Genomic DNA, 16,169 nt, shown 5'->3' with positions numbered 1-16,169 from the left:
CTTTTCAAGTTTCATTTACTTTCTTAGACCCTTGAGAGATGAGAAAATCACCAATAAGGCTAAAACATCTCCATTATATTCATTTCTATCCTTTCTTTTGAACATCCAGAGAGGGTAGCAAATTGCTTGGTGGTGAATTGTTTTCCAACTATCCCCTGTGCACTACTCTTCAAACAATTGTACATGCTCTATTTACAGTGTGTGCTGGCTTCCAAATTTTTAGAATAGCATACTTCTTGAAGGAACCTGAGAACCCCTGTTGTTATACATTGATTTCAACAGAGTCCCAAAACAAATCTGTGAAGTCAGCAAAATTTATACACTTTTTTTTTCTTTCTTTCTTTAGTGTAGATTGAACTATGCTCCTTCATGGAATGGTGGCTATGACTTAAAATTTGACTAAATGTTTGACCTTCCGCTACCTGGGTTTAGAGGCTACTGCAACTATGTAATAGGCATGAAAATCTGCACAGATTGCTGACTCTCTCTGTGCAACCTCTTTATTTTTTATTTAATGGGAATAAGAGTATTAATGTTTACGCTTTAAGACAGTTGTGAAATCCAAATTATTTAAGAAATATAAAGTGCTTGGAATAATGACTTGCATTCTGTGCCTTTATGTAAGGATTTGTAATTATCATTACTTACTGTACACACACACTCACATTCTTTTACCACCATCCGCATGAATTTCATTTGTTTTGCTCCTTTTAAAAAATGTTCCATTTCTCCTATTAATTTTGTGAGTAATTAATTTGACATACTAATTATACAAACGAGTTTCCGGATAGAGGCTTAATGCTTGAGCCATTAAACCGTCAATGGCTCTCAGTTATTGACAGATTTCAAATTTCTTAGCTTAACTTTCAGAAGCTTCCACAAAGTTGTTTCCATTTATTCCTGTATTGGGCTGGAATGCAGTGGCACGATCATCGCTCACTGCAGCCTTGAACTCCTGGGCTGAAGCAATCCCCCAGCTCAACTTCCAGGTACCTGGGACTACAGGTGTGTGTCACCACAGGTGGCTAATTTTTTATTTTTATTTTTATTTTTTGTAGACACAGAATCTTGCTATGTTGCCCAGGATGGCCTAAATCTCCTGGCCGCAAGAGATCCTCCTGTCTTGGCTTCCCAAAGGGCTGGGACTATGGTCACGTGCCACCACATTCAGCCATAACTCACTTAACCAAACTCTGTCTTCTCTGAGGAGTTCCTTCACATCATAGTATATATATATAGAGAGAGCTTATTATTTTCTCTCCCATCAGTATCTGTCTTATTTTTTTTTTATCCTTAAGTACACAACTTAAATTTCCCTTTGGTCATAAAGATTTCTGAAAATCTTCCAGTAAGTCTCACTGTTTTTATTTTTTAGCATATTTCCCTTTTTCTCCCCTTTTGTCTCCCTCTCATTCTCTTTCTTAGTATATATATTTTTCTTACTTTTTGGATAAAGGAATTTTATATATTGAAATCTATAAATCTTAAGTATGCAGTCTGATAAATTTTGATCAGTGTATATACCTGTGTGACCCATACTTCTATCAGTTTATATAACATTTCCATGACTCTAAAAAGAAAATTATCTCAAGCACCTTGTAAATACCCAGGCAAACTCTATTCTAATATCCATCACTCTGGCTAGTTTTTCCTGTTCAGGACTTCATAAGAAGAAGATTTGTTTTTGTATGTTGGTTGTGAATTAAAGTACTACAAATATAGTCTGATTAGGGATGATGCAGCACAATATCTACACATTCCAGATAAGGAATTGATAAGCAGTTGAGTTTGAAAAATGGCAAAATGTAGGAAAATAGAGAAAGTAAAATATCAGTGTTCTAGGTAAAATACCTCCAGGGGAAAGACTGAACTGACTTCTTAAAATTAACAGTGTTTAATTACATTTTAAATATTTTACAACAGTACATATTATTATAGATCCTCTTTAGTTGCACGAAACTATTTGATGTATCTTTGCCCCGCACAGACTTTATGACAGTAGTAATTGAGGAAAGAAGTATCCAGATCAGCAACTTATACTGGAAAACAGATGGGAAGTACAAGAGGCAAAACACACAGAAACAAGATGGGAGGTGCAGAAGGCAAAATCTAAAACTATTGTCAAGAACTTATCAGAAGCAAAGAATTAGAGGAACATAATCTCCCCCATTTATGAATTGTTAGAAATGATTTTTAGCATCATTTGATCTTGGACAAAGCTGACAAAAGCAATGGGGAAAGGATTTTTTATTCAATAAATGGTGCTCAGATAAGTGGCTAATCATATACAGAAGATTGAAACTGGACCCCTTCCTTACACCATATACAAAAATCAGCCCAGGATGGACTAAAGACTTAAGTGGAAAACCCAAAACTATAAAAACCCTGGAAGACAATCTAGGCAATACTATCCCGAACACAGGAATGGGCAAAGATTTCATGACACAGATGCCAAAAGCAATCACAACAAAAGCAAAAATTAACAAATAGGATCTAAAACTAAAGATTTTCTGGATGGTTAAAGAAACTGCTGACAGAATAAATGGACAACATACAGAACGGGAGAAGATATATGCAAACTATGCATCTGACAAAAGTCTAATATCCAGCATCAATAAGGAATTTAAACAAATTAACGAGAAAAACAACCCCGTTAAAAAGTGCTCAAGGGACATAAACAGATACTTTTCTAAAGAAGACATACATGCAGCCAACAAGCATATAAAAAAATTTCAATATCAGTGATAATCAGAGAAATGCAAATCAAAACCAAGATGAATACCATCTCATACCAATCAGAATGGCTATTATTAAAAAGTCAAAAATAACAGATGCTGGTGAGGTTGTAGAGAAAAAGGAACATTCTACACTGTTGATAAGAGTGTAAATTAGTTCAACCACTGTGGAAAACAGTAGGGTGACTCCTCAGAGAGCTAACAGAACTACCATTTGATCCAGCAATCCTGTTACTGGGTATATACCCTGGGGAATATGAAACATTCTACCCTAAAGACACACACATGCAGTTGTTCATTGCAGCACTATTCACAAGAGCAAACATGTGGAATCAACCTAAATGCTCATCAATGATAGAATGGATAAATACAATGTGGTACATACACATCATGGAATACTATGCAGCCATAAAAAGAATGAGATTATGTATTTTGCAGCAACATGGATAGAGCTGGAGGCCATTATGTTTAGCAAACTAACGTAGGAACAGAAAACCAAATTCCACATGTTCTCTCTTATAAGCAGGAACTAAATGATGAGAACTCATGGACACAAAGACTGGGGCCTACTTTAGGGTGGAGGTTGGGAAGTGGGAGAGGAGCAGATAACTATTGGGCACTTGGCTTAGTATGTGGGTGATGAAATAATCTGTACAACAAGCCCCTGTGACACAAGTTTATCTATATAACAAACATGCACTTATACCCCAAACCTAAAATAAAAGTAAAAAATAAATAAATAAAATTAGAAAAAAGATAATTTTTAGTTTTCTACTATATAAGGTATCAGGCTTTTAAACTAATTTCAATACATATCAGAGATGTAGATGGCCCCACAATGCAGGAATTAGTAATACCCAAGTAACTGACTACTGATATACCTCAAAAAAGAATATCTTCATTAATTGAGTCATATTTATCCTCAATCTGTTCATCCAGTTCCATAGTTTTCTGTATTTTTCCAGAATTTTTACCATAGACCACTTTAGGCTACCTTTGCTTTTTCTGGTAGATTATTACGTACACCGACCTATTGAATTTGGCTTGGATAACACAGAACCAGGCATCGTGTGGTCCCTCTATAAATTTTTGAGCTGAGTTATATTACAAATGTAAGTTTTGAAGACAATGGCTTCACTTGATAGTTGAGATTTTATCAGGTAGGACAGACTTACATTTTAAAGAGGCATTTCTCCTTTTGTTTACATCATACGAACTTTTTACTTAGGTATCAGAGCTTACCCTACATTTCACATTCACCCAGGAGTCATGAAAGATAAACTCAAAGCCATGAAAAAAAAATAAGCTGATCCCAGAAAGTACTTCATCTGGTTTTCTGTTCAGCGTCCACCAAAGCATGCCCAGGGAATTCTGAGCCAATAACTTTCACAGTGTTGAGAGACAACTGTGTAAATTACCACAAACTAGCAACTTGAAACAATGCTTATTTCACTGTCTCACAGCGTTTTAGTTCAGAATTGCAGGGGGACTCACCCGATTCTCTGCTTAAGCCCTAATACAAGGTTAAGGTATTGCCTGGGCTGGGTATTTACCTTGAGGTTCTGTGGAAGAATATATTTCTATGTTCAGTGAGGTTTTTACAGAATTCAATTCCATTTTCTTGCCAAGTGTTAGCCAGGGACTTCTTTCATTTTCTTGAGTCTGCTCCAGGTCCTTGCTCTGCAGCCCCCTCCAGCTTAGCAAAAGAGATATTCTCTCATATTGAATTTGTCCATTCTCCCCGACTTCCGATTCTGTCAACCAAAGAAAAAGGCCCTGATTCTAAAGAGCTCATGTGATCAAATAAAGCCCATTCAGATAGCCTGTCTATGCTAAGGTCCACAAGTCAGGAAATTTAATTATATCTGAAAATCAGTTTTGCTATGTTACATGACAAATATCACTGGAATAACACCAAAAGAATTATGTTTACTGCAAGTAACTTCAAAAGGCCAAGTTCTATAACTTAGTCCACATAGCACTTATTGATAATAAATTGGTACTATTTATTTAATATCTACAAGTAATTGGCCTTTGCAAAAACATCATTGAAAATACAGGGAATTTTCAAATCTCTCTTGGTTAAGGGTTTGGTGTGTTGTTGGAATTAAAAGAGTAAAAAATATTTTATATGCACAACTACATAGTCTACATCCCTGGAGATCACATATATTCCGATTGTAGCTACTAATCACTTGGTTTGATTTTTAAATTAAGGTTCCATAAAAATTTAAACATACTTAACTATTCATTTAAAACTCAAACCAAGTGATCACTATCTATAGTGACTACATACAATGTATATATGACTACATTCAAATACTCAACTTTTTTGGTATAAACTTACAGGGTACAATTGTATTTTTATTACATGGATGTAATGCTTAGTGGAATCTGAGCTTTTATTGTATCCATCACCCGAATAATGTACATTGTACCTATTAAGTAATTTGTTATTCACCCTCCTCCTACCTGCCCACCCTTTTGAGTCTCTAATGTCTATTATTCTATGCTCTATGTCCATGTGTACACATTATTTAGCTTCCTTTTACAAGGGAGAACATGCAGCATTTGTCTTTCTGTTATGCTAATGGCCTCCAGTTCCATCCATGTTGCTGCAAAAGACATGATTTTATTCTTTTTATGGCTACATAGTTTTCCATTTTGTATATATACCATATTTTCTTCATTCATCTGTTTATGGGCACTTAGGTTATTTGCCATTGTAAATAGTGCTGTAGTAAACATGAATGCAGGCATATTTTGACAATAATAATTTTGTTTTCCTTTAGGCGGATACCCAATAATGGGATTGCTGGATCAAATGGTAGTTCTATTTTTAGTTATTTGAGAAATCTCCATGTTGCTTTTTATAGAGGTTGTACTAATTTATATTCCCACCAGCAGTGTACGAGTGCTCCTTTTTCTCCACCTCCTTGCCAGAATGTGTTACTTTTTGTCTTTTTAATAATAGCCATTCTGAGTATTGTAAGATGACATCTAATTGTGTTTTTATTTCCATTTCTCTGATGATTAGTGATGTTGAGCATTCTTTCATATGCTTTTTGGCCATTTGTATGTCTTTTGAAAAATTTCTATTCATGTCCTCTGCCCACTTTTCAGTGGGATTCTTTGTTTTGTTGTTGAGTACTCCATTTTGGAGTTCATACATATGTCTACTTTTAGAGGTGCGATTTAAGCATGATGTTATGAATACATTGTTAACTGTTTTTCTCTTTACCCTATTACATACTTCATTTTTAATGCATTTTCTATTTTAAGTATCCACTGTAGACTACAGAGTTAACTTTGAATGTTTTCATGATCCTTCAACCAAAATCACTCACAAATGACAGATATATAATTCAACTGAGAAAACTCATGAAACAATTCAAGTTCAATGCTCCAAGCAAATATGAAAGGGAAATATGAAAGGAAACCAAAAAATGTTGAGCCTCAATGCTCCAAGCAAATATGAAAGGGAAATATGAAAGGAAACCAAAAAATGTTGAGCCAAAGTGACATTATTAAGTAGATATTTAAGTTCAGAAATAACTCAGTAGGCTGAAGCAGGAGGATAGCTTGAGCCCAGGAGTTCAAGGCTGCAGTGAGCTATGACTATGCCACTGTACTCTAGTCTAGGCAATAGAGTGAGATCTTGCAAACTCTGCTTCCTCATATATATGTGTTTGTATATACATATACATAATATACAAAAGAATTATGTTTACAACAAGTATCTTCAAAAGGCCAAGTTCCATAACATAGCTCACATTGTACTTGTTCAAGTTTGTGTGTGTATATACATATACATACACACACATATATGTATACACACACACACACACCAGGAAACTCATATGAATGCAGCTCATTGCTTTGGATCAATCTCAAACTTCTGAAAAACCCAACATAATGGAAACTTTCAGAGTTCAAAATTAGCAGAGGAGATACACATATAAAGATACACATAAAGTAAATAATTATCAAACAATTATTATTATGATAATTGTAGTTATTTTACATATGTATCATTGGGCTAGTTGCATAAATTACCTGATCCTCAATTTTCTTTTTTTTTTTTTTTTTTTTTAATTTATTTATTATTATACTGTAAGTTGTAGGGTACATGGGCATAACGTGCAGGTTTGTTACATATGTATACTTGTGCCTTGTTGGTGTGCTGCACCCATCAACTCGTCATTTACATCAGGTATAACTCCCAATGCAATCCCTCCCCGCTCCCCCCTCCCCATGATAGGCCCCGGTGTGTGATGTTCCCCTTCCCGAGTCCAAGTGATCTCATTGTTCAGTTCCCACCTATGAGTGAGAACATGCGGTGTTTGGTTTTCTGTTCTTGTGATAGTTTGCTAAGAATGATGGATTCCAGCTGCATCCATGTCCCTACAAAGGACACAAACTCATCCTTTTTTATGGCTGCATAGTATTCCATGGTGTATATGTGCCACATTTTCTTAATCCAATCTGTCACTGATGGACATTTGGGTTGATTCCAAGTCTTTGCTATTGTGAATAGTGCTGCAATAAACATACGTGTGCATGTGTCTTTATAGCAGCATAATTTATAATCCTTTGGGTATATCCCCAGTAATGGGATGGCTGGGTCATATGGTACATCTAGTTCTAGATCCTTGAGGAATCACCATACTGTTTTCCATAATGGTTGAACTAGTTTACAATCCCACCAACAGTGTAAAAGTGTTCCTATTTCTCCACATCCTCTCCAGCACCTGTTGTTTCCTGACTTTTTAATGATCGCCATTCTAACTGGTGTGAGATGGTATCTCATTGTGGTTTTGATTTGCATTTCTCTGATGGCCAGTGATGATGAGCATTTTTTCATGTGTCTGTTGGCTGTATGAATGTCTTCTTTTGAGAAATGTCTGTTCATATCCTTTGCCCACTTTTTGATGGGGTTGTTTGTTTTTTTCTTGTAAATTTGTTTGAGTTCTTTGTAGGTTCTGGATATTAGCCCTTTGTCACATGAGTAGATTGCAAAAATTTTCTCCCATTCTGTAGGTTGCCTGTTCACTCTGATCGTAGTTTCTTTTGCTGTGCAGAAGCTCTTTAGTTTAATGAGATCCCATTTGTCAATTTTGGCTTTTGCTGCCGTTGTTTTTGGTGTTTTAGACATGAAGTCTTTGCCCATGCCTATGTCCTGAATGGTACTACCTAGGTTTTCCTCTAGGATTTTTATGGTATTAGGTGTAACATTTAAGTCTCTAATCCATCTTGAATTAATTTTCGTATAAGGAGTAAGGAAAGGATCCAGTTTCAGCTTTCTACTTATGGCTAGCCAATTTTCCCAGCACCATTTATTAAATAGGGAATCCTTTCCCCATTTCTTGTTTCTCTCAGGTTTGTCAAAGATCAGATGGCTGTAGATGTGTGGTATTATTTCTGAGGACTCTGTTCTGTTCCATTGGTCTATATCTCTGTTTTGGTACCAGTACCATGCTGTTTTGGTTACTGTAGCCTTGTAGTATAGTTTGAAGTCAGGTAGCGTGATGCCTCCAGCTTTGTTCTTTTGACTTAGGATTGTCTTGGAGATGCGGGCTCTTTTTTGGTTCCATATGAACTTTAAAGCAGTTTTTTCCAATTCTGTGAAGAAACTCATTGGTAGCTTGATGGGGATGGCATTGAATCTATAAATTACCTTGGGCAGTATGGCCATTTTCACGATATTGATTCTTCCTATCCATGAGCATGGTATGTTCTTCCATTTGTTTGTGTCCTCTTTTATTTCAGTGAGCAGTGGTTTGTAGTTCTCCTTGAAGAGGTCCTTTACATCCCTTGTAAGTTGGATTCCTAGGTATTTGATTCTCTTTGAAGCAATTGTGAATGGAAGTTCATTCATGATTTGGCTCTCTGTTTGTCTGTTACTAGTGTATACGAATGCTTGTGATTTTTGCACATTAATTTTGTATCCTGAGACTTTGCTGAAGTTGCTTATCAGCTTAAGGAGATTTTGGGCCGAGACAATGGGGTTTTCTAAATATACAATCATGTCATCTGCAAAGAGGGACAATTTGACTTCTTCTTTTCCTAACTGAATACCCTTGATTTCTTTCTCTTGCCTGATTGCCCTAGCCAGAACTTCCAACACTATGTTGAATAGGAGTGGTGAGAGAGGGCATCCCTGTCTTGTGCCAGTTTTCAAAGGGAATTTTTCCAGTTTTTGCCCATTCAGTATGATATTGGCTGTGGGTTTGTCATAAATAGCTCTTATTATTTTGAGGTACGTTCCATCAATACCGAATTTATTGAGCGTTTTTAGCATGAAGGGCTGTTGAATTTTGTCAAAAGCCTTTTCTGCATCTATTGAGATAATCATGTGGTTCTTGTCTTTGGTTCTGTTTATATGCTGGATTATGTTTATTGATTTGCGAATGTTGAACCAGCCTTGCATCCCAGGGATGAAGCCCACTTGATCATGGTGGATAAGCTTTTTGATGTGTTGTTGAATCCGGTTTGCCAGTATTTTATTGAGGATTTTTGCATCGATGTTCATCAGGGATATTGGTCTAAAATTCTCTTTTTTTGTTGTGTCTCTGCCAGGCTTTGGTATCAGGATGATGTTGGCCTCATAAAATGAGTTAGGGAGGATTCCCTCTTTTTCTATTGATTGGAATAGTTTCAGAAGGAATGGTACCAACTCCTCCTTATACCTCTGGTAGAATTCAGCTGTGAATCCATCTGGTCCTGGACTTTTTTTGGTTGGTAGGCTATTAATTATTGCCTCAATTTCAGAGCCTACTATTGGTCTATTCAGGGATTCAACTTCTTCCTGGTTTAGTCTTGGAAGAGTGTAAGTGTCCAGGAAATTATCCATTTCTTCTAGATTTTCCAGTTGATTTGCGTAGAGGTGTTTATAGTATTCTCTGATGGTAGTTTGTATTTCTGTGGGGTCGGTGGTGATATCCCCTTTATCATTTTTAATTGCGTCGATTTGATTCTTCTCTCTTTTCTTCTTTATTAGTCTTGCTAGTGGTCTGTCAATTTTGTTGATCTTTTCAAAAAACCAACTCCTGGATTCATTGATTTTTTGGAGGGTTTTTTGTGTCTCTATCTCCTTCAGTTCTGCTCTGATCTTAGTTATTTCTAGCCTTCTGCTAGCTTTCGAATGTGTTTGCTCTTGCTTCTCTAGTTCTTTTAATTGCGATGTTAGAGTGTCAATTTTAGATCTTTCCTGCTTTCTCTTGTGGGCATTTAGTGCTATAAATTTCCCTCTACACACTGCTTTAAATGTGTCCCAGAGATTCTGGTATGTTGTATCTTTGTTCTCATTGGTTTCAAAGAACATCTTTATTTCTGCCTTCATTTCGTTATGTACCCAGTAGTCATTCAAGAGCAGGTTGTTCAGTTTCCATGTAGTTGAGCGGTTTTGATTGAGTTTCTTAGTCCTGAGTTCTAGTTTGATTGCACTGTGGTCTGAGAGACAGTTTGTAATAATTTCTGTTCTTGTACATTTGCTGAGGAGTGCTTTACTTCCAATTACGTGGTCAATTTTGGAATAAGTACGATGTGGTGCTGAGAAGAATGTATATTCTGTTGATTTGGGGTGGAGAGTTCTATAGATGTCTATTAGGTCTGCTTGCTGCAGAGATGAGTTCAATTCCTGGATATCCTTGTTAACTTTCTGTCTCGTTGATCTGTCTAATGTTGACAGTGGAGTGTTGAAGTCTCCCATTATTATTGTATGGGAGTCTAAGTCTCTTTGTAAGTCTCTAAGGACTTGCTTTATGAATCTGGGTGCTCCTGTATTGGGTGCATATATATTTAGGATACTTAGCTCTTCCTGTTGAATTGATCCCTTTACCATTATGTAATGGCCTTCTTTGTCTCTTTTGATCTTTGATGGTTTAAAGTCTGTTTTATCAGAGACTAGTATTGCAACCCCCGCTTTTTTTTGTTCTCCATTTGCTTGGTAAATCTTCCTCCATCCCTTTATTTTGAGCCTATGTATGTCTCTGCGTGTGAGATGGGTCTCCTGAATACAGCAGACTGATAGGTCTTGACTCTTTATCCAGTTTGCCAGTCTGTGTCTCTTAATTGGAGCATTTAGTCCATTTACATTTAAGGTTAAGATTGTTATGTGTGAACTTGATCCTGCCATTATGATATTAACTGGTTATTTTGCTCATTAGTTGATGCAGTTTCTTCCTAGCCTCGATGGTCTTTACATTTTGGCATGTTTTTGAGATGGCTGGTACCGGTTGTTCCTATCCATGTTTAGTACTTCCTTCAGGGTCTCTTGTAAGGCAGGCCTAGTGGTGACAAAAATCTCTAAGCATTTGCTTATCTGTAAAGGATTTTATTTCTCCTTCACTTATGAAACTTAGTTTGGCTGGATATGAAATTCTGGGTTTAAAATTCTTTTCTTTAAGAATGTTGAATATTGGCCCCCACTCTCTTCTGGCTTGGAGAGTTTCTGCCGAGAGATCTGCTGTGAGTCTGATGGGCTTCCCTTTGTGGGTAACCCGACCTTTCTCTCTGGCTGCCCTTAAGATTTTTTCCTTCATTTCAACTTTGGTGAAGCTGGCAATTATGTGTCTTGGAGTTGCTCTTCTCGAGGAGTATCTTTGTGGCGTTCTCTGTATTTCCTGGATTTGAATGTTGGCCTGCCCTACTAGGTTGGGGAAGTTCTCCTGGATGATATCCTGAAGAGTGTTTTCCAACTTGGTTCCATTTTCCCCCTCACTTTCAGGCACCCCAATCAGACGTAGATTTGGTCTTTTACATAATCCCATACTTCTTGCAGGCTTTGTTCATTTCTTTTTCTTCTTTTTTCTTTTGGTTTGTCTTCTCGCTTCATTTCATTCATTTGATCCTCAATCGCTGATACTCTTTCTTCCAGTTGATCGAGTCGGTTACTGAAGCTTGTGCATTTGTCACGTATTTCTCGTGTCATGCTTTTCATCTCTTTCATTTCGTTTATGACCTTCTCTGCATTAATTAGTCTAGCCGTCAATTCTTCCACTTTTTTTTCAAGATTTTTAGTTTCTTTGCGCTGGGTACGTAATTCCTCCTTTAGCTCTGAGAAATTTGATGGACTGAAGCCTTCTTCTCTCAACTCGTCAAAGTCATTCTCCGTCCAGCTTTGATCCGTTGCTGGCGATGAGCTGCGCTCCTTTGCCAGGGGAGATGCGCTCTTGTTTTTTGAATTTCCAGCTTTTCTGCCCTGCTTTTTCCCCATCTTTGTGGTTTTATCTGCCTCTGGTCTTTGATGATGGTGATGTACTGATGGGGTTTTGGTGTAGGTGTCCTTCCTGTTTGATAGTTTTCCTTCTAACAGTCAGGACCCTCAGCTGTAGGTCTGTTGGAGATTGCTTGAGGTCCACTCCAGACCCTGTTTGCCTGGGTATCAGCAGCAGAGGCTGCAGAAGATAGAATATTTCTGAACAGCAAGTGTACCTGTCTGATTCTTGCTTTGGAAGCTTTCTCTCAGGGGTGTACTCCACCCTGTGAGGTGTGGGGTGTCAGACTGCCCCTAGTGGGGGATGTCTCCCAGTTAGGCTACTCAGGGGTCAGGGACCCGCTTGAGCAGGGAGTCTGTCCCTTCTCAGATCTCAACCTCCGTGTTGGGAGATCCACTGCTCTCTTCAAAGCTGTCAGACAGAGTCGTTTGCGTCTGCAGAGGTGTCTGCTGCTTTGTTATTGTTTTCTGTGCCCTGCCCCCAGAGGTGGAGTCTACAGAGACAGGCAGGTTTCCTTGAGCTGCTGTGAGCTCCACCCAGTTGGAGCTTCCCAGCAGCTTTGTTTACCTACTTAAGCCTCAGCAATGGCGGGCGCCCCTCCCCCAGCCTCGCTGCTGCCTTGCCGGTAGATCACAGACTGCTGTGATAGCAATGAGGGAGGCTCCGTGGGTGTGGGACCCTCCCGGCCAGGTGTGGGATATGATCTCCTGGTGTGCCTGTTTGCTCAAAGCGCAGTATTGGGGTGGGAGTTACCCGATTCTCCAGGTGTTGTGTGTCTCAGTTCCCCTGGCTAGGAAAAGGGATTCCCTTCCCCCTTGCGCTTCTCAGGTGAGGCATTGCCTCCCCCTGCTTCAGCTCTCGCTGGTCGGGCTGCAGCAGCTGACCAGTACCGATCGTCCCGCACTCCCCAGTGAGATGAACCCAGTACCTCAGTTGAAAATGCCGAAATCACAGGTCTTCTGTGTCGCTGGCGCTGGGAGTTGAAGACTGGAGCTGCTCCTATTCGGCCATCTTGCTCTGCCAAAAACCTGATCCTCAATTTTCATATGTGTGAAACAGGAATTGTAAAACACATTTGGCAAAGTTTCTGTTATATTCAGAGATAAGGTGTGTGAAGTGTTTCATATGTTGTAATTACTCAACAAATAGGAGGCATCAGAGGGTTTTTTTACTAGCTGTATTTGTAAGCATTATTTGGAAGAATAATTAACCAGTATTAGATACAGTTTATTAGAAAAATTATACTCATAATGACTTTCTATCACTGTAATCATGACAAAATCTAATATTTGGTATTTTATGTCATCCAGAGCAAATATGAGTACATTTAATCTGCTTCTCACCTTGAGCCATGGATTGAAAATTTTTCATCTAAGAAGCAGCATGATCAAAACTAAAGCTTAAAATACGTATCATTTTATTTAGTGAAATTCATTTGGAAATAATTTACTATCTTAAGAAACTTCTTGTATCTGGGAGATTGTTATTGATTTAACTTTGTTAGCACCTGTTAATATACATTATTGTATACTTGGATGCTATGTTTCTTTTTTTCTGTCTTTTCATATGTAGATTCATAATGTTTCTCTATAAATATAGGTTTTCACTGGGGTCACAATAACAGGTTCAAGCATGGCCTGGCCCGTATTCTAGCTTATACTTTAGTTTCCTTTTCCATGTCAGTATTTACATTAGTGGAAAATTTCACAGAGTGAACCACTTAACATAATACATTTGAAATAGTGTTTGAAAGCATTTGAGTTTCCTATATTCAAGGCTTCTGATACTGTTGATCTCTGTCATCCAGGTATTTCCTGGAATTTTTTTTTTTTTTTTTTTGACTTTATTTTTACCTCCTGATGTTAGGACATACTACCTCCAGTGAACAGTCTAACAACCTCTTCATTTTATTTCAGGGTTAGCTTCTCTGGAAACAATAGCCTCTCTCTTTGGGTGGTTATGCTTTCCTTAAAGTGTTTTGTCCTTGAGAGACTACATTTCTGTCCCATTTCTATATTCTTTCACCTCTATCCATCTAAGAAGTATAATACAAAGTGTTATATATAATTCTTTGATAAGGCATTGTACATAATTGCTTGATATACATATACATATCAAGTAATTCCCTAGGGACTCTCCCATATGTTTATATATATATTTCCACATGTTAAGTCAAACTTAAAATACAAAAATATACTTTAAGTCAAACTATCATAAACACATTCTACCAACATGATAGTTATCTGTGACTCTCATGAGTCTGGAGTTGATAGGTTTGTAATATAATTTCTCCTACCACACAGGAGTTCCAGGATCCACCATAGGTAACAAGGTATCTGTACAAAAGTTTTTCTCTTTATACCTTGCAGGAACTGAATAGTGCCCAAAATATTAGGGGTCTCTCAGATTCTAAATGACTACTTGAAAAGGCGAGAGTGATGGAAAATTTAAAATAAAGAATGAGAAAACTGAAAAAACTAGTTCAACCAAATGTATTTCTTGAGAGTAAAAGCTCTAAGGCACGTGGTAGTAGAACGTTTTAGTACAAAGTAGGAGTTTGAACTGCGAGGCAATAATTGTCACTTAAAATCCAAGAATATATACTACTAACGCCAATTACTCGTAACAGTGGTTATGGAAATTTTTCACTTCAAAATTATAGCTCTGCACACTGTAGAATGTGTGAGGATAATTTGCTACTTTCCTTCACTCACACCCTATCTCTCTTTAACCCCTTCTCAACTGTTTCCGAGTAGGCTTCTCTTGAGAAAGGGTCATTTTTGGTGTTATGTATGGTCTCAAGATGGCCATATTTGGTTACAGAGTTAAATAGGGCAAGAATTCTTGTTCTTGAAAATGCCTCCTATTCAATGAGAATATAATATGTATGACTTAAATCAGCGCATTGAGCTGTCATTCCAGTGTAAAATTCTAGGAAATGCTAGAAGAAAGATAGGTCAATGACTCAAAAAAGAATCTGGAGCCTTTCACTGAAGATTTTGAATTTAGGATACTGTATGACTTTTGTAGAATATACTATTTCTGACAAACTAGCAGCAGGAGCCACCTCAGAAACTTCTGGTGAGAATAAAAAAAAAAAAACTCTACAAAATGTTTTTAGAGCTAAAAACATTCTGTCATTTTAAACTAACCGCAGCCATATGTCATAGAACACTGTGTGTCCAATCAATAGATCTGAGAGTGGTAGCATTAAACATATTAGAAACAATGGAGGGAAAGCAAAAAAATGCTAACATCAGATATGGCAGTGTAAGATCACCATAGACTGCACAGACATGAAAGGATATTAAAGAAATGTCTTAAACAACTTTATGCAAGTCAATTGGAAACTTACATGAAACGGGCACACTCCTTACACTCCTTCAAAGGCACAAACTACCGAAACTCACTATCCAGAGAAACAGAAACAATAAAACGTGTGCGTTTATATATTTATTTACTTATTCCTTATCAGGTATTGACCCCGTATGTACAAAGTGAGTTGACAAACTGGAGATCTGGCTGTCAGGTAGGAGGAAATCTCTCTTACTCGAGAGAGGGTCAGTCTTGTTATCCTTCTATTCGTGTCTTCAACTGATTGTGTGAGGCCCACCCACATTATAGAGAGAGCAATTTGTGTTAATCAACCAATTGCAATGTTAATCTCATCCCCAAACACCCTCGCAGAAACACCTAGAATAATGTTTGAACAAATATCGAGGCACTTGATGGTCTTGTCAGATTGATGCATAAAATTAACCAACATAAACACTCAAGAAGAAATAAAGAAATTGAGTAGCTTAATTACGTGACTATTTTTAACCTAATTATTTTGTTAACCTGTTAACAAAATTAAATTTTAGTTATAAATCTTTCCACCAGAAATCGCTGTACTCATATGGTTCACTGGTAAATTCTACTGGATACTAAGCAATAAAGTAGAACTAATTTTACACAAGCTCTTTCAGAAAGTTGGAAAAGCAGCAATACTTATGAACTCATTCTAAGAGAATGACATTACTCTGATAGCAAAACTAAGTTATTAAAAGAAATGAAAATTGTAGACCAATGCTCCACATGAGTATAGATGCAAAATTTCTTCTGGAAAATCATATACTATATATACCACTGTACTTAAAATAGACAATCCATCAATTCAAAGTAGGTTTTTTCCCAGAAATGTAAATTAACATTAGAAATTTAATAAATGTGATTT

The sequence above is a fragment of the Papio anubis genome, chromosome 12 (genome assembly GCF_008728515.1).
Source record: "Papio anubis isolate 15944 chromosome 12, Panubis1.0, whole genome shotgun sequence".
In the NCBI taxonomy this organism is placed as follows: domain Eukaryota; kingdom Metazoa; phylum Chordata; class Mammalia; order Primates; family Cercopithecidae; genus Papio; species Papio anubis.
The sequence above is the reverse complement of the archived record's forward strand: the minus strand, read 5'-3'. Positions refer to the sequence as shown.